Source organism: Oryctolagus cuniculus, chromosome 21 (genome assembly GCF_964237555.1).
Source record: "Oryctolagus cuniculus chromosome 21, mOryCun1.1, whole genome shotgun sequence".
NCBI classification, from domain to species: Eukaryota; Metazoa; Chordata; class Mammalia; order Lagomorpha; family Leporidae; genus Oryctolagus; species Oryctolagus cuniculus.
The window spans coordinates 22277860-22295680 of record NC_091452.1 but is presented as its reverse complement, the minus strand read 5'-3'; the positions used below and the strand labels follow the sequence as shown (position 1 = coordinate 22295680).

Here is a 17821-nt window from a genome sequence, read left to right as displayed (position 1 = left end):
GGCGCGTCGGGGCGCCAGGATTCCCGCGCGCTGACCCCACTGGGGGGCTTGGCGGGGCTCTCCTCCCGCCGCAAGGTGGTGAAGAGAGAGGGTGCCAGGCTGCTCCCGAGGAAAGCCAGAAGAGAAGAGAGGGGCGCTGCTTCAGGGAGAGGCTGGGAGGGAGCCTCCGAGACTCGGTACCCAAGCACCAAGGTGCGACTTGGTCCAACCCCGGCTCTCCCGGAAACGACGCACCTGAAGCTTATTTTTTTTTTAAGATTTATTTATTTATTTATTTGAAATTCAGAGTTTGAGAGAGAGAAAGTCTTCCATCCACTGGTTCACTCCCCAGTTCACCACAGTGGCCGGAGCTGCGCAGATCCAAAGCCAGGAGCCTGGAGCCTGGAGCCTCTTTCCGGTCTCCCACGTGGGTGCAGGGCCCAAGCACTTGGGCCATCTTCCACTGCTTTCCCAGGCCACAGCAGAGAGCTGGATTGGAAGTGGAGCAGCCGGGACCTGAACCTGCGCCCATATGGGATGCTGGTGCTGCAGGCAGTGGCTTTACCTGCTATTAGTCAGCTATTAATAGGCAGCTATTCCACAGCGCTGGCCTGTAGTTCTTTATAAATTTGGTTTTGTACTTTTATCAGAAATGTCTATGTAGGAGCCCGGCCTGTGGCATAAGGGGTAAAGCCACTGCCTGTGATGCCAGCATCCCATGTGGGAGCAGGCTTGAGTCCTGGCTGATCCACTTCTGATCCAGCTTCCTGCTAGTGCGCCTGGGAAAGCAGCAGCAGATGACCCAAGTGCTTGGGCTCCTGCACCATGTGGGAGACCTGGATAAAGCTCCTGGCTTGGGCCTGGCTCAGCTCTGGCCTTTGTGGCCATTTGGGGAGTGAACCAGAGGATGGAGGAGCTCTCTCTCTCTCTCTCTTCCTCTGTAACTCTTTCTGTTGTGTGGATTCGTTCTGAGAGGAGGAGCGTGATGGGGGCAAGAGGCGCAGAGTCGAGTTCAATTGGTAGTGGGAGCGGAGAGTGACCCCACAGAGCCCTGAGCAGCCCCGCTGCCGCCGCCGCCGGCCTAGTTACCATCACACCCCGTGAGGAGCCGCAGCTGCCACAGCCGATCCCAGTCACCATCACCGCAACCATGACCCAGCAGCCACCCGCCGCCCCCGCCCTCAGCGCCCCGAAACCAAGCCTGGCACCACAGGGAGCCGTGGCCCGGGCGGCCTCACATTGGCGGCGCAATGAAGGTTTTGGAAACAGTAAAATGGTTCAATGTAAGAAACAGATACGGTTTCATCAACAGGAATGACACCAAGGAAGACCTATTTGTACACCAGACTGCCATAAAGAAGAATAACCCCAGGAAGTCCCTTCGCAGTGCAGGAGATGGAGAGACTGTGGAGTCTGATGTTGTTGAAGGAGAAAAGGATGCGGAGGCAGCAAATGTTATGGGTCCTGGCGGAGTTCCAGTGCAAGGCAGTAAATATGCAGCAGACGTAACCATTGTAGACACTTCCCATGTCGTAGGGGTCCTCCACACAATTAGCAGCAGAATTACCAGAACAGTGAGAGTGGGGAAAAGAATGAGGGATCGGAGAGTGTGCCCGAAGGCCAGGCCCAACAACGCCGGCCCTACTGCAGGTGAAGGTTCCCGCCTTACTAACATGCGGAGACCCTATGGACGTCGACCACAGTATTCCAACCCTCCTGTGCAGGGAGAAGTGATGGAAGGTGCTGACAGCCAGGGTGCAGGAGAACAAGACTGACCAGCGAGACAGAATATGTATCGGGGTTATAGACCACGATTCCGCAGAGGTCCTCCTCGCCAAAGACAGCCTGGAGAGGACGGCAATGAAGAAGATGAGGAAAACCAAGGAGATGAGACCCAGGGTCAGCAGCCACCTCAGCATCGGTACCGCCGCAACTTCAACTACCGACGCAGACACCCAGATGACCCTAAACCACAAGACGGCAAAGAGACAAAAGCAGCCGATCACCAGCTGCTCCTGAGGCTGAGCAGGGCGGGGCTGAGTAAATGCCAGCTTAACATCTCTACCACCATCCGGTTTAGTCATCCAACAAGAAGAAATGAAAATGAAATTCCAGCAATAAGAAATGAACAAAAGATTGGAGCTGAAGACCTTAAGTGCTTGCTTTTTGCCGGTTGACCAGATTACTAGAACTGTCTGCATTATCTATGCAGCATGGGGTTTTTATTATTTTTACCTAAAGATGTCTCTTTTTGGTAACGACAAACGTGTTTTTTTAAAAAAGCCTGGTTTTTCTCAATACTCCTTTAAAGGTTTTTAAATTGTTTCATATCTGGTCGAGATTTTTAAGAACTTCATTTTTAATTTGTAATAAAAGTTTACAACTTGATTTTTTCAAAAAAGTCAACAAACTGCAAGCACCTGCTAATAAAGTTCTTAAAAAAAAAAAAAAAAAAGAGGCGCAGAGTCACCACACAGACTCTGGGAGTCGAGTGAAACCAGAGCAGAGGAGAGCAGCCCGCAGACTCGTTTATTTCAGTTGGTACAGCACCTTAAATAGCCAAGGCAACCAATCTGGTCAAGGGGCGGTCTATGCCCTAACCAATCACAGCCTGTTGCCAGTCAGGTTCCATTGTCAGCAGCCATCTTGGCATGGCCTTCTCATTCCACCACATTTTCCAAATAAATCTTTTTTTAAAAAGAGTTTATATGTAATATTTCTATATTATAATAACAATACTTTCAGAGAATGCTAGGGGATGTGGGAGAGGGTCAGGAGTTTTTCCTTTTACACATTATTCAGGAGGAGGAATAAAAGCGTCCAGAACAGATTCCAAGTTCCCTAGAAGTGCTCACTTACAGAGCTGCGAGACAAACGTGAGAAAGTCTGTGGTGAGGTACGCAGGGAGCAGTAGCACAGGGAGTAGATCCAGGGCTTCAGCTTCCCAGTCTCAACACATTCTTTCAGTACTTGCACTCCAAAGTTGGGCTGACTTTCAGATCCGAGGCTAGGATGGCCAAAATTGTCCCAGTAGGTGACTGCAGGGCTGTCATGGTATGTTCAAAGCCACTATTAATTCCACTCTAGCAAGTTCATGTCCACTGAAGAAAAAGTGGTCCCAAAGACCTGTTATTCCTCAGCGGTGTGCACCTGTTACCATCATGACTCATTATGCAAGTTCCTAAACCTTGTTAAACTGCTATTTCTATTTTAGTGAAAAGGAGCTAATAGAAGCCAGTGTTGTGCTGCAGTGGGTTAAGCCACTGCTTGGAATGCCAGCATCCCATATTGGATTGCTTGGGTTCGAGTCTCACCTCCACTTCCAATCTGGCTTTCTGCTAATACATACTCCAGGAGTCAGCAGCGAGGCTCTAGTACTTGGGTCCTTGCCACCCATGTGGGAGACAGGGATGGAATTCCTGGCTCCTGGCTTCTGCCTGGTCCAGTCCTGGCTATGACAGGTGTTTAGGAAGTGAGGCAGCATATAGAATCTCTCTCTCTCTCTCTTTCTCTCGCTCTCTCTTCTCTACCTTTCAAATAAAGGAAATAATTGTAATATCTCTGACACAGGATTTCTGAATGCCTTATTTGAGATAAGTAGAAAAAGGATTATGACTAGTACAAAGTAAGACATAACAAACAGCTGCTATTACTGTTATCCAAGAAAGCAGAATTGTCAATGAAAAGCATTTGTATTCATGTTTAATAAAATTTAAAATTTAAACTTTGTTTCGTAAATTTGCACCTCACCTCACCTGGTGCCCGATCTAAGAAATTCAGTGCTGTGTTCTTGCCAAAGATTCTAAATTTCACACATCTCATCTTGATATTTCCAAACTCAAAGACTTACCAGAAATCCTCACACATCTACCAATACACATATACCTAGAATAGAACCTGAAACAGAAATCATAAGACATTAATAATGATTTCTCTCTGAGTAATAGAAATATGGGTGATTTTAGTCATCTTTTTGGTTTTTAAGAAACAAACTACAATGAGCACGTATTACTTTTATAACTAGAATACAAGTAATAAAAATGATGAATCTGATGGCAGACAGAGGGGAAAATAGCACCCAAATGCTTAAATTTGTGCAAATACATTGATGCATCCATGATTTAATCATTCATTCAACGACATTTCTTGTGTATTTGCTTTGTGCCAAGGGCCTTGTTAGTGTGACGAATAAGACAAACATGGTCTTTGCCTTATAGAAGTATTTTCTCTCTCTTAGTTTTTGATGTTACTTATATGCATTTTTGCTTTAAACAGTTTTTTTTTAAGATTTATTTATTTATTTGGACGGCAGAGATACAGCAAGAGAGGGAGAGAGAGATCTTCCATCTGCTGTTTCTCCAGATGGCTGCAACAGCCAAGACAGAGCCAGGCGGAAGCCGGGAGCCAGGAGCTTCATCCCTGTCTAAATACTAGAGTACTTCAAAAAGTTCTTGAAAATGGAATTAAAAGATGTTTATTTTGGTGCAAAAAAAATATCCACGCATATACGGATTCCTTGAAAAGCTCCTGGAAATTCATATGGAAAACCTATGCATGGGTTTCAAAATTTTTAAAGCCAAAGTTTCTCCAGAAATTCTCACGGAAGGATTTGCCTTCCTGCTCTTACGCTGCTAGTGAGCGGCTGTTGACAGTTCTGCAACATCTGTTCATTCTGGTTGTCTGTTGCTGAACAGAAGAGATAAGTTGGTAGTTTAAGACAATTGTTTTTGGCCGGCGCCGTGGCTCAATAGGCTAATCCTCCACCCTGCGGCGCCGGCACACCGGGTTCTAGTCCCGGTCGGGGCACCGGATTCTGTCCCGGTTGCCCCTCTTCCAGGCCAGCTCTCTGCTATGGCCAGGGAGTGCAGTGGAGGATGGCCCAGGTGCTTGGGCCCTGCACCCCATGGGAGACCAGGAAAAGCACCTGGATCCTGGCTCCTGCCATCGGATCAGCGCGGTGCGCTGGCCGCGACAGCCATTGGAGGGTGAACCAAGGGCAAAGGAAGACCTTTCTCTCTGTCTCTCTCTCTCACTGTCCACTCTGCCTGTCAAAAAAAAAAAAAAGACAATTGTTTTTGCTACACCTCACAGTTCCATCAGTCAGAAATTCGGAGAGGGCTCTGCTAGCCGGTTCTGGCTCAGGACTTTCATGCAGTTGTTTTTGTTTTTTTGTTTGTTTGTTTGTTTGTTTGTTTTTTTGACAGGCAGAGTGGATAGTGAGAGAGAGACAGAGAGAAAGGTCTTCCTTTGCCCTTGGTTCACCCTCCAATGGCTGCCACGGCTGGCGTGCTGCAGCTGGCGCACCGCGCTGATCCGAAGCCAGGAGCCAGGTGCTTCTCCTGGTCTCCCATGGGGTGCAGGGCCCAAGCACTTGGGCCATCCTCCACTGCACTCCCTGGCCACAGCAGAGAGCTGGCCTGGAAGAGGGGCAACCGGGACAGAATCCGGCGCCCCGACCAGGACTAGAACCCGGTGTGCCGGCGCCGCTAGATGGAGGGTTAGCCTAGTGAGCCGCGGCGCCGGCCTTTCATGCAGTTTTACTGGTCCATGTAGCGGTTGGAAATGGAGTCCTGGGAAGCTGGCTGGACATCTCTTTACTGTCTCGTGTTACGGCCCCCGGGCCCTTCCACGTGTCTCCCCCTAAACACTGAATTGCGCTTCCCACAGCAGAGCTGCTCACGTGGTAAATATATCCCAAGACAGCAAAGTAGAAGAGTGTATAATTTTTATGGCTAAGGCTCAGAAGCCACAGTGTCTCTTCTGCCATATTCCATTAGTGAGGTAGTCACAACGGGCTTACCGGGTTCAAAGGAAGCGGGCCCCAGATCCTACCTCTTCGCAAGAGGAATGTCAGTCATTGTCTGAAGAGCATGAGGAGTGGGAGAGGTTGTTGTCACCAGCTGCAATACTGATCTGCAACACCACCAAAATAAAAGAACCTACAGTACTCTGAACAAAGATCCTGTATGATGGGTCCCAGCCTGCAGAAGTTGATGTACACGTACATAAAGGATGTTGGCTGCAGCATTTCTTCACAAAGCCAAAATGTTGAAATAACCCAAAAGTCCAACAACAGAGGATTTGCTAACCAAAGTAAGGTATAAAACATCTGCAGCCACTAAAAAGATTGAAAGTGGATCTATACGAAAGGCTATTGGGGCCCAGTAGTGTGGCACAGAGGGTTAAAGCCCCGACCTGCAGCACTAGCATCTCATATGGGTGCTGGTTCTGGTCCTGGCTGCTCCACTTCTGATCCAGCTCTCTGCTATGGCCTGGGAAAGCAGTAGAAGATGGCCCAAGTCCTTGGGCCCCTGCACCCATGTGGGAGACCTGGAGGAAGCTTCTAGCTCCTGGTTTCGGATCAGCGCAGCTCCAGCCATTGTGGCCATCTGGGGAATGAACCTCTAGCTTTCAAATAAATAAATCTTAAAAGAAAATGAAAAGGCCAGCGCCGTGGCTCACTAGGCTAATCCTCCACCTAGCGACGCTGGCACACCGGGTTATAGTCCCGGTCGGGGTGCCAGATTCTGTCCCGGTTGCCCCTCTTCCAGACCAGCTCTCTGCTATGGCCCGGGAGTGCAGTGGAGGATGGCCCAAGTGCTTGGGCCCTGCACCCCATGGGAGACCAGGAGAAGCACCTGGCTCCTGCCATCGGATCAGCGCGGTACGCCGGCAGCAGGGCGCCAGCCGCGGCGGCCATTGGAGGGTGAACCAAGGGCAAAGGAAGACCTTTCTCTCTGTCTCTCTCTCTCACTGTCCACTCTGCCTGTAGCGCGCCAGCCGCGGCGGCCATTGGAGGGTGAACCAATGGCAAAGGAAGACCTTTCTCTCTGTCTCTCTCTCTCACTGTCCACTCTGCCTGTCCAAAAAAAAAAAAAAATTAAATGGTATGTAAACTATTAATTCATATACTTCCCTTTCCTGAAAGTCTTTTTTTCTTAATGAATGTATTAGAGAGATGGAGAGAGAATGAGAAATCTTTGATCTACTGCTTCACTTCTGAAATGCTCACCACAAAAGGACTGGGCTGGGCTGAAACCAGGAACCCACAACCCTTCCACATGGATGGCAGGAAGTGTTAACCCAAGTGTTAATGCCATCGCCTGCTGCCCCCCAAAGTGCACAAAGAAGGAAGCTGGAATCGCAAACAGCATTGGGAATCAAACCCAGAAGCTCCAATATGGGATGTGGGCATCCTAACTGCTGTGTAGAATGCGCACCCCTTCAACAATCATTTAAAAATTGAAAAGCCAGCAAGTGTCCATTGATGGGCAGACAGAAGAACAACACCTGGCATATCCATACAAATGAATATTAACCAACCTTAAAAGGAAGGAAATTCTGACATGAAGCAACATGGATGAACTTTGAGAATGCTATGTAAAGTAAAATAAACCAGACACAAAGGTCACATAGTGTATGACTGCACATAGGTGGGGTGCAAGAATATTCGAGGGGCCAGTGCTGTGGGGTAGCGAGTAAAGCCGCCGCCTGTGGTGCCGGCATCCCATACGGGCACTGGTTCGAGTCCCGGCTCCTCCACTTCTGATCCAGCTCTCTGCTGTGGCCTGGGAAAGCAGTAGAGGATGGCCCAAGTCCTTGGGCCCCTGCACCCATGTGGGATATCTGGAGGAAGCTCCTGGCTCCTGGCTTCAGATTGCCCCAACTCTGGCTGTTACAGCCACTTGGGGAATGAACCAGTGGATGGAAGACCTCTCTCTTTGCCTCTGCTTAGCTCTGGCCACCAGGCTTACCTGGGGGACTGACATTGTGACACATAGAGGGTGAAGCCTCAGATCTGGCATCTCATAAAGGAGCACCAGTTCAAGTCTCAGCTGCGCTGTTTCCAGTTCAGCCTGGATACTTGGGTCATCTTCCATTGCCTTCCCAAGCATGTTAGCAGGGAATCGGCTTGTAAGTAGAGTGGTCAAGACTCAAACTGGCATTCATATGGGCTACTGGTGTTGCAGGAGGTGGCTTAACCCACTGTGCCACAAGGCCGGCCTCCATACAACATATTAGCGTTTGGGATAAAAGGACCTCTGAAAGTCTCCCTTCTATTGCCTGCAGAACCAAACCCAAAGGTCAGACTCACACCCTGACTGTCCTGTGCACATTCCCCCCTCCCCAGTCTCTGCCCATTGGAGGAGGGAGCAGTAGTTGGTGAGGGCTGCACCTGCATCAGGGGCTGTTCTGCTGAACCCCACATAGTCATCAAAGCGACTGCCAAGGCCGTGCGCCTTGCTCACTTCCTAGTGTGGTGGCGAGTGGCTGAGCCTCACTGCTGGCCCCTGGGGTTTTTGGCTTCTAGAGTGGGAAGTGGGCTCTCCCAAGACCACACGTAGCAGGGAACCCCACAAACACAGAAAGAGGAGCACCTATGCTGGGAAGAAACAAAAAGGAGACATATTTCTTTGTTTTTTTTTTTTTTTTTTTTAAGATTTTATTTATTCAACAGCTACAGTTGCAGACAGAGAAAGGGAGAGACAGAGAGAGAGAGGTCTTCCATCCGCTGGTTCACTCCCCAAACAGCCGCGGTCTGGAGCTAGGCCGATCCGAAGCCAGGAGCCAGGAGCTTCTTCTAGGTTTCCCACACAGGTGCAGGGGCCCAAGGACTTGGGCCACCTTGTACTGCTTTCCCAGGCCATAGCAGAGAGCTGGATCAGAAGTGGAGCAGCCGAGACTCAAACCGGCATCAATATGGGATGCCCGCACCGCAGGTGGAGGCTTGTAGCCCACTACACCAAATTGCCAGCCCCTCTTCGGTGTTTTCTGACCCAGACCTCTGCCCAGACAGTGTTTGCAACTATCTCCTTTGTGCCCCAATAGAGCTGGACCCTGCCGCCCATGGGGGCACCTCTACTGGTGGCCATTACTCTCCCTTGGTTACATGCCTAGGATCCCTGCCATCATTCATCCTTGTGTCTGTGCAGGTACTGGACATTCAGGGGTACATGAGATGGGCAGCATCCTTGCCCCCCCCCCGAGCCTCTGGGCTATGGGAGAGACAGTAACAAAAGCCGGAGGACACAGACATGGGGTGTACAGAGTCCATAGGAGGGCACACAGAGGAATGAAACTGGGCAGGGACAGAGGGAGTGTATTGAACCCTATACGCCTATAGGGGGTGCTGTTGTTTTGTCTGCCAGGGATATTCTCTCCTGTGTGTCCACCCCTTACCACCTCTTGGGGTCTCAGTCACTGTCAATCACAGAGCTCTGTCCCTCCCCCTCCCCCACCTGCTGGGCCGGTGAGCCAGGTTGGCCAGTCAGAACACCCATTCCCATGTACACAGGGGCTGGCCCAGGACTGGGTATGTTAGCCGAAGTCTTCTCTGACTTTGATAGAAGGAAACTAGGAGACAGATCATAAGCTGTAAGGACAGCATAAGCTGGGGTTACTTGCTGGCTGCCTAGATCCCACGGAGGCAGCGGGCACAACAGGCAAGCATGAGGCTCACGCATGAAGGAAAATGGGGTGGGAGAGCCATGTCCTTGGAGGCCTGGGATTCATCTGTCCCTGATAATCCCTTCTAGACTTCTTAGTTGTGTGACTTAAGTTTTCATGTATGTATTTATTTGAGAAGCAGAGAGACAGACAACTGCCATTGGTTATTTCATTCTCCACACAGGGGCAATGGCCAGGGCTGAAGCCTGGAGTGAGAAACTCAGTCCAGGTCTCCCACATTGGGGCAGGAATCCAATCAACTGAGTCATTACTGCTGCTTCCCAGGTCTGCGTTGCCCGGAGGACAGAGTCAGCAGGTGGAGCCGGGTATCAAACCTGGGCACTCCAATGTGGAACATGTGCTTCTTAGTCACTAAACATAAGCTCCTTATTAACTTTCTTTTTTTTTTTTAAATGATATTTTGTAGAAGTCTGAAGGCTATTTTTATTTATTTTTTTTTTTTGACAGGCAGAGTGGACAGTGAGAGAGAGAGACAGAGAGAAAGGTCTTCCTTTGCCGTTGGTTCACCCTCCAATGGCCGCCGCAGCCGGCGCACCGCACTGACCCGAAGGCAGGAGCCAGGTACTTCTCCTGGTCTCCCATGGGGTGCAGGGCCCAAGCACTTGGGCCATCTTCCACTGCACTCCCTGGCCACAGCAGAGAGCTGGCCTAGAAGAGGGGCAACCGGGACTAGAACCCGGTGTGCCGGTGCTGCAAGGTGGAGGATTAGCCTAGTGAGCCGCGGCGCCGGCCTACTCCTTATTAACTTTCTAAAATCTAGTTTAGGGGGCCAGTGCTGTAAGTATAGTAGGTTAAGCCTCCACCTGCAGTGCCGACTGCCCATATGGGCACTGGTTCAAGTTCAAGTTCCGGCTGCTCCAGTTCTGATCCAACTCCCTGCCAACGTGCCTGGGAAAGCAGTGGAAGATGGTCCAAGTGCTTGGGCCCCTGTACCCATGCGGGAGACCTGGAAGAAGCTCCTGGCTGCTGGCTTCAGATCAGCCCAGCTCCAGATGTGCATGGTGGCATGGTTCCATGGAGGACGAGATGTTCCATAGTGGAGACCCCTGCTGTATACCAGGTCAAGGTCAATATTAACAGTGGTGAGTCACAGTGGTGGTGCAAACCCTTGACAGGATGTGATGAGAATGGTTCTGCCTCTCTTACCTTCCTCCAAAAAACTCTCAAGTCCAGTCTAATCAAAAAATATTTGTCTGGGGGCTGGCTCTGTGGTGTAGTGGGTAAAGCCACCGCCTGCAGTGCCGGCATCTCATATGGGCGCTGGTTCAAGTCCCGGCTGCTCCACTTCTGATCCCCCTCTCTACTATGGCCTGGGAAAGCAGTAGAAGATGGCCCAAGTCCTAGGGCCCCTGCACCCACGTGGGAGACCTGGAAGAAGCTCCTGGCTCCTGGCTCCTGGCTTCGGATCGGCACAGCTCCGGCTGTTGTGGCCAATTGGGGAGTGACCCATCAGATGGAAGACCTCTCTCTCTCTCTCTCTCTCCTTCTCTCTCTGTGTAATTCTGACTTTCAAGTAAAATAAATAAAGCTTTAAAAAATATATCTGTCTGACCAACATGCCTCAAAGCCATCAAGGTCATCACAAAGAAGGGATTTGAGAAGCTTGTCATGGCCTAGAGGAAGCTAAGGGCAATGTGGTATTCCTGGAGGGAAGAGTAACAAGGACCCAAGGTAAAAACTCGGAGAATCTGGATAAAGAATGGACCTCAGTTAATGATAATGTACCGACTGTGGTTCAGTCATTATAACAAATGCCCCACGCTAATGAAAGATGTTAATAAAGGAAAAGGCTGAATGTGGCCTATCTGGGAATCTTTGTATTCACTTTGCAGCTTTTCTTTGCATATTAAAACTGTTCTAAAAGTTAAGTTCACTTTTTTTTAAGATTTTATTAATTTACTTGAAAGGTAGAGTTATAGACAGTGTGAGAGAGAGACAGAAAGGTCTTCCTTCCGTTGGTTCACTTCCCAGATGGCTGCAATGGCCAGAGCTACACTGATCCAAAGCCAGGAGCCAGGAGTGTCTTCCTGGTCTCCCATACAGGTGCAGGGGCCCAAGGACTTGGGCCATCTTCTACTGCTTTCCCAGGCCACAGCAGAGAGCTGGATGGAAAGAGGAGCAACTAGGACTAGAACTAGTGCCCATATGGGATGCCGGCGCTGCAGGCGGAGGATTAACCTACTGCACCTTGGTGCCGGCCCCAAGTTCACTTTTTTTAAAAAGTACTTTGATCAGTGATCGCAACAAACATGTATAGAGTGCTGTGAGGAAGTTGTCTGCACTTTCACTGGCCAGAAGACCTCACCCTCATTTCTGGAAGGTGAATCAGTCTGAAAGGGGAGTCCATGAGAAGCAGAGAGCTTTAGCTGACAGCTCAGGTGAATGAGAGCAGGCACAAAGGCACAAGGAACCTCCAGAGAAATCCGCCCAAAGAGCGCTCTGTGGCTTCCTTTTACTGTAACCGAGAATTTCTTCTTCTTTTTTTTTAAATTAATTAATTTATTTGAAAGTCAGAGTTACGCAGAGAGAGAGGAGAGGCAGAGAAGTCTTCCATCTGGTGGTTCATTCCCAATTGGCCGCAACTGCTGGAGCTATGCCGATCCAAAGCCAAGAGCCAAGAGCTTCTTCCAGGTCTCCCACATGGGTGCAGGGATTCAAGGCCTCGGGCCACCTTCTATTGCTTTCCCAGGCCACAGCAGAGAGCTGGATCGGAAGTGGAGCAGCCGGGTCTTGAACCGGCGCCCATATGGGATGCTGGCGCTTCAGGCCAGGGTGTTAACCTGCTGTGCCACAGCGCTGGCTTCCTAGAGAATTTCAATTCAATTGAAAAATATGAGAGGTGGGGCAGGTGTTTAGTTTAGCAATTAGGATGCCAGTTGAAATGTGTGCATCCTATGTTAGAGTACCTGGATCGGATTCCTCACTCTGGCTCCTCGCCCCAGCTTCCGGTTGTGTAGACCCTGGGAGGCCGCAGGTGATGGCTCACGTGACTGGGTTCTTGCCGCCCTTGTGGGAGATCTGGATTGAGTGCCCAACTTTAAAGAAATGTTTATTTTCATTCTATTTGAAAAACAGACACACATACACACGCGCGCACAGAGGAGAGAGAGACTGAAACTGAGGCAGAGACAGAGACTTATCCATTCCCCACAAAAGCCAGCAAAAGCCACCACTGGGCCAGGCTGAAGCCAGGAGCCAGGAACTCAATCCAGACCCCTCACGTCATGACCAGGGCAGGGAACCAGATACTTGAGTTATCACCTACTGCATCCCAGAGTGCATATTAGCAGGGAGCTGGAATTGGAAGTGAAGCAAGACTTGAACCCAGACAGCCTGATATGGGGTGCAGGCATTCCGAGTGGTGTCTTAGCTGCTGCCCCAAGCACCTGCCCTCCTACTGATTTCCTGAGGTCTCTCCTTGGCAGCCCCCACTCTGACCACGCCATCACCTCCGTCTCCTCTGTGGCTGCCCACCTGTGACCGTCCCCCTCCCCCTCCTGCAGATGGCTCAGGCAGTCCCGACAGAGGGAGCTCCTTCTTGGAGGTCGTCCTCGTCCGTTTCATGAGGCTGTAACAAAGCGCAAGGCTGAATCCTTTATAAAGGAAAGGGCCTTACTGAGCTCACAGTGTTGGGGATGAAAGTCCAGAATTTGACAACCCCATTGGTTGGCCTCTGGCGAGGGTTCCTTTGGCTACGTCCCGACAGAGTAGAGGAGCAAACACAGAAGCCGCTTGGTGTAGAAGGGGCCAGGCACGTGGGAGCGACCTCACCTTGCAACAATCCATTCTCAGGAGAACTAACAGGAGTCCCGTGAGAGCTGCTCTGGTCTCGACCCTCAGAGGTCCCTCCCCCACTAGGCATCACCGCCCAGCATGCACCGAGCTGGCAGCTCGTGGATCTTTGGGGGATAAACTCCATCCAACCCACAGCAGATTCCTCAGAGCCGGAGGTAGGGATCCCGGATCTCCCGGTTTACTGAGGGAAACCCCCAGGGAGGAACCTTGAGGAAGTGAGGAAGCGGGATGGGGGAAAGGCAAGCAAATAAGGGTTTTTCGGGACAGGTCCTACCGCAGTCGGCTCCCACAGCGAGCGCTATAAACATTGCAGAGTCTGTCCCGCCTTGAGAACTGGGAGCCGGTCCCCACCCCATTAGTCAGCCACTGGCTGCGGGCCACCCTGACTGTTTGTGTAACCTCGCAGGCATCTCCTGGCCAAGCCGCTCCCCTAAGCAGAGACTCCTCCAAAGAAGGAGGTAGCCGTGAGCTTTCAGCGGCCAACTCCCAGAGCTTCTGGGGGAGCGGAGGCACTGTGAGAAGGAGGGCTGGGAAAGGCACCAACAGTGTTCACCCCAGAGAGACAATGGCATCACCGTGCAGACGACAGTGTCCACCCCGGAAACAGCAGCCAGCACGCTTCATGGAAAATCTGGATGCTATTCTGGGATGGGGAACAAGAGTTCTCTTCATCATTATCCTGGGGACGCTAGGCCATGCAATGAGGCAATAATAAAGGCATTGGGTTTGGACAAAAAGAAATACTGCCATTATATAATGAGGAAGTGATTGTGCATACAGACAGTCCACATGAACCTAAAAAATAAACTATTAAATAAATTAATTTAGAAACTTTGCTGGATACCAGGGTACTTCAAAAAGTTCATAGCAAATAGAATGAACAGGTTAAGTTTATCTTGGTGTATTTTTTAAAATACATGCATGATTTTTCATAACATTCATTTTCCATGAACTTATTAAAGTACCTTCAATAGGGTCAATATAAAAAACGTACTTTAGGGACTCGCGCTGTGGTGCAGTAGGTTAATCCTCTGCCTGCAGTGCCGGCATCCCATATGGGTGCCAGTTCTAGTTCCAGCTGCTCCTCTTCTGATCCAGCTCTCTGCTATGGCCCAGGAAAGCAGTAGAAGATGGGCCAGGTGTTTGGACCCCTGCACCTGCATGGGAGACCTGGGAAAAGCAGTCCTGGCTTCGGATCGTCCCAGCTCTGGCCATTGTGGCCATCTGGGGAGTGAACCAGCAGACAGAAGTTCTTTCCCTCTGTTTCTGTCTCTCTCTATCTGTAGCTCTACTTCTCAAATAGATAAATAAAATCTTTTTTTTTAAATGTACTTTTACATACAAGCACCAATTATAAAATAAATCATAAAACATTACCCTGTATAGAGCATTAAAATAAAAATATCTAGGGGTGAGCATTTGGCCTGGTGGTTAATATGCTGGTACTCCCATTTCGGAGTACCTGGGCTTGATTCCGAGTTCCGGTTCCTGACTCCAGCTTCCTGCTAATGCAGACCCTGGGAGGCAGTGGTGATTCCTTCCTAGGCTCCTGACCATGTGGAGGTCCTAGGTTGAGTTCCTGGCTCCTAGCTTTGGCCCAGCCCAGACTCAGGCTTTGCAGGCATTTGGAGATTGAACCAGTACTTGGGAGTGTTCTCTCTCTCTCAAATAAGTAAGTAAATACATATTTCAGTGAAAATACTCGGAAGTCAATCTAGAAGCAATGTGCATAATCTCTGCACAGCAAATGCCCTAAACTATCAAACAAAAACAGCACTGAGAAGACCCAAAGGTTTTCTGAGATGTTTTTCAGGCTCATTATAGTGAACATTTTACTTTAGCCTATGTGGGTGAGTTCCTGTCCCTGGCCTGGACTACACCATATTTCTAGAAGCTTCCACATCAGGATCACTGGCCAACGCATGGCATGTACACGTTTCCTCATTTTCATAACAATCCTGTCCAGTGTAATCAACTCCACTATGAGGAAGAAAGCAAGGGTCAGGGAGTGTACATGGCGTGCCCGTGAGGAATCCCTGTTGAGTGGCTGTACACTCAATCTTCAGATTTATAGTGAGATGATCTTTAAAGTCCAGAGGCTGTGAGTTTCAACTATTTCAAAAAAAGCCAAAAGTTATTCCTCGTGGGGGAAATCCTGGGTGCCAGGTGAACCATTTTTGGGCAACTGTTGTATAGAATCTTCTGTATGTGCAGTGAGGACAACTGGCCACTAGATGGCCCTGCAGCTCTTTGAGGCGCCATCACTAACTTTGGCCTCTTGGTTCCCAGGGGCCTAACAGGAGAAAAATGAGAGAGAGAGAGAGAGAGAGAGAGAGAGAGAGAGAGAGAGAGAGAGAGAAGCACATGTGAAATATTTCTCAAAAAGCTTAACGTCACATATTTACATTTATAGCCCACCATATAATCTGAGGTCATATTCTTTTGAGTGGTAATAGATGACTGCTCCTTAGCAAACGTTCTTTTTTCCTTAAAACACTTCACACGAACCAATGCAGTACTCACACCCCCAGTTAAATATGTCCAGCTGCTCAGACAATGGTGATATCTTCAGCTTGATATGGTTAAGACAGTGACCTTGGTACAGCATAAATACGCGTGCTGTCTCAGGACAATACCTTATAGAGACAGAGACAGCTTGGTTCTTCTCCAATGTCTGCTGGAGGAGTTTTACCTGGTTTTATTACTGGATTTCATCTGAACCCATTAGTGAGTGGGGCAACTTTGCTCTTATTTTTTTTAAAGATTTATTTATTTATTTGAAAGGCAGATTTACAGAGAGACAGGGAGAGACAAAGAGTGAGAGAGAATGCTTCCATCCACTGGTTTACCTCCCAGATGGCTGTAACAACCAGGGATGGACCATGCTGAAGCTAGGATCCAGCGCTTCCTCCAGGTCTCCCATGTGGGTGCAGGGACCCAAGCACTTGCGCCATCTTCCACTGCTTTCCCAGGTGCATTAGCAGGGAGCTGGATTGGAAATGGAGCAGTTGAGACACAAACCTGGCACCCATATGGGATGCTGGTGTCACAGGCGGTGGCTTTATTTGCTATGCCACAACACCAGACCCTTACGTCTGTTTTTTTTTTTTTTTTTTTTTTTTTGTCCAGGAATCTCTTGATTCTAAAAGCCTTGTGAGAAGACATGGCAAGGAAGAGTTAAGTACACTCCCTTAGCAAATATTCTTTAAAAAAAAGATTTATTTATTTATTTATTTATTTTAAAGTCAGAGTTACACAGAGAGAGGAGAGGCAGAGAGAGAGAAAGAGATCTTCCATCTGTTAGTTCACTCCCCAATTGGCTGCAATGGCCGGAGTTGTGCCCATCCAAAGCCAGGAGCCAGGAGCTTCTTCTGGGTCTCCAATGCAGGTGCAGGGGCCCAAGGACTTGGGCCATCTTCTACTGCTTTCCCAGGCCATAGCAGAGAGCTGGATGAGAAGTGGAGCAGCTGGGATTCGAACCGGCGTCCATATGGGATGCCAGGACTGCAGGTGGCGGCTTTTACCCGCTATGCCACAGCACCGGCCTCACCAGCATTTTTTTTTTTTTAAGATTTATTTATTTATTTGAAAGTCAATGTTACAGAGAGAGGGAAGCAGAGACAGCTCTTCCAACCTCTGATGTTCTCCCCAGATGTCTGGGACTGCGCCAGGCCAAAGCCAGGAGCTTCATCCAGATCTCCCACATGGTGCGGGGGCTCAAGAACTTAAGCCATCTTCTGCTGCTTTTCCCAAGCCACTAGCAGGAAGCTGGATCGGAAGTGGAGCAACCAGCAAACGAACTGGTGCCCATATGGGATGCTGGTGTTGCAAGCAGAGGCTTAACGCACTGTACCACAATGCTGGCCCCTTAACCAGCATCTTAACTGTTAGACCAAACCTCGTCTCTAAGAACTCTTTTTCTTGGACAGTAAAATGAAAAGATGTTGATATAAGAACTATGAAGTCACCATAGCTCACGGCCAGTAGGAACTTCCCGGGGAAATTCTGAAAGCAATTAAAGTAGTTGTAGCATCAGGAGGGCACATATGTACGGGGAGTCAGTTTTACAGAAAGTAAGGTGAGGGGGCCGGTGTCGTGACACAGTGGGTTAAACCACTGCCTATGACACCAGCATCCATTATGGGAATGCCGGTTCTAGCCCCAGCTACTCTGTTTCTGGTCTATCTCCCTGCTAATGGCCTAGGAAGCAGCAGAAGATAGCTCAAGTAACTGGGCTCCTGCCACCTATGTGGGAGACCCAGCTGGAGTTAGTTCCAGGATCCTGGTTTTGGCTTGATCCCGCTGGCTGTTGCAGGCATTTGGGGAATGAAACAATGGATGGGAGGTTTCTCTCTCTCAGCTATCACAGATAGATAGACAGATGGGTAGAGATTTTAAAAAGAAAGTAAGGTGAGAAATCCATCAGTGCATCACAGGACCTGGCACAAGTCTGGGTGTCAACCCAGACAGCTGGAACCTGCAGGCCGTGGGCTGCTGTAAAGCAGATGGGAGGAGCCAGGGAGGAGGAATGCCAAACAAATAGAACCTTTGGTTTTGCACTGACAAAACGACAGGTGTC

At 49.4% G+C, this 17821-nt stretch overlaps 1 pseudogene; it reads left to right on the top strand.

Moving 5' to 3' along the window:
- The first annotated feature begins 1129 nt into the window (after positions 1 to 1129).
- On the top strand, positions 1130 to 2394 carry LOC100355003 (Y-box-binding protein 1 pseudogene; annotated as a pseudogene).
- Positions 2395 to 17821: the final 15427 nt, after the last annotated feature.